At 47.7% G+C, this 1,644-nt stretch overlaps 1 non-coding gene across 1 annotated transcript; it reads right to left on the reverse strand.

The window, feature by feature from the left end:
• Positions 1-354: 354 nt before the first annotated feature.
• On the reverse strand, positions 355-427 carry TRNAV-CAC (transfer RNA valine (anticodon CAC)). Its single transcript has one exon. It is a non-coding gene; the product is annotated as a tRNA-Val (tRNA).
• Between the last annotated feature and the right edge of the window lie 1,217 nt (positions 428-1,644).

Here is a 1,644-nt window from a genome sequence, read left to right on the forward strand (position 1 = left end):
TTGTTTTAATTCTTTCCCTTTTAATGTTGCACCCCCACCTCCCAAGGGGAAATATACCCTAGAGATAAAATCCTGGGTCCACTGAAATCAGGGAGGCAGTTTTGCACCACAGTGTCACCATGGGGGTCTTCCATCCTGAAAATACCAGCCCACTTCTGCTGTAGGGTTATTAGTGAGCAAAGGAAAGAAAATAAAAGCAAGCGAAAAGAAGCCAGTGTGGCTGGAGGGCTGTGCAGTGTACAGGCACTAGTTCTCCCATTGCAAACCCTCTCCTTGTTTTCCCGCCTCCTCCATTCACAACCTTTCAATTTCTAAAAACAAACACTAGAAAAGCAAAGCAGCAAAAGTTTAACTTGTTTCCGCCCGGGATCGAACCGGGGACCTTTCGCGTGTGAGGCGAACGTGATAACCACTACACTACGGAAACCCTCTCGTAGGTTTCCCTTAGCCTGGCCTCTTTGCAGTGAGATGCAGCCTGATTATTCCCCCAGTGGTCATGGGGGCTGCAGCAGGCGTGGATCAACGCAGCCCGGGGAAGGGGCCAGTCTGAGAGGCCCGCAGGGGAAGCTCCGCAGCCTCCCTCTTGTGAGGCCGCCTGAGCCTAGGGACAGGGTGCAAGGGGGAAAGACAGCAGGGCGGGGGAATTAGTTTTTAGTTGGTTTTTTAATGACCCCTCGCTGGCAGCTCTGCGGGGAGAGAGACCTGGCAACCCTACACCAGCCAGCAAGCCAGAGCTGCTTCCCTTTCGCTGGCAGGGGGAGAGCGAGCACAAACCGTGTCACCCTGGCTTGTGTTTTAAAGTGCAAGGCAGATCCCAATCAGCACAGCACTGTTTATACCAACTGAGAGGTTTCCGGAGATGCTCTTGGAAATGCCCTGCCTGTTTCAACCAGTGAAAGCTGTTTTAAAAAAGCTTAAACCCCACCCAGACTGTGTTTTATGCTTCATGAGCAAGTACAGTTCGGTTGGCTGTAGGAAACCTGTCAGGTAGGACAAGTGGCTTGGAGCACTGGAGATAATGTTTTTCAGATATCACAGGGTGGGTGTAGCTGCTTCTTTAGTGCCTTCCTCTTCAGGATTTCAAAACTCCTTTGCAGAAATGCATGGTATCCCCTTCTTCCAAGGAGGGAGTATAATCAGTGCTCTGTGCGCTTTGCAGTCACCACTGAAATTAGCCTCATCAGACATTCCCATTAATGAAAAAGGAGATTAAGTGACTTCTTAATTACAAGTGTCTCGATTTTAGGTGCTTAGGTGTAGATAACCATTTTCACATAGGCTAAGCTGCCACTCTTCCATTGACTTCGTCTGAAGTTTGAGGGGGAGGGTCAGCATTTCTGAACACCAGGCCTGGCACCTAACATTTGACACATTCAAAATCAGAGGCCACTTTTGAAAACTTTAGCCTAAGAGGCTCAGACAGAAGGCATGAAAAACATCTGCATCAGATTTTGGAATAGTGGAAGAGCAGGTAATGTGACTCCATCTTCTGCCTACATCACAAACTGCTCTTTTCTCTCTAGACAAAATTGTATTCCTGCAGGGGATATTTGTGTATTCCTTCTCGGCACTGAAACCATGAGATTAAACATACTTTTGCAGATGATTAACACAGCTTTTTCTTAAAGAGGACTATAAAATAAG

The sequence above is a fragment of the Pelodiscus sinensis genome, chromosome 14 (assembly GCF_049634645.1).
Source record: "Pelodiscus sinensis isolate JC-2024 chromosome 14, ASM4963464v1, whole genome shotgun sequence".
Taxonomy (NCBI): domain Eukaryota; kingdom Metazoa; phylum Chordata; order Testudines; family Trionychidae; genus Pelodiscus; species Pelodiscus sinensis.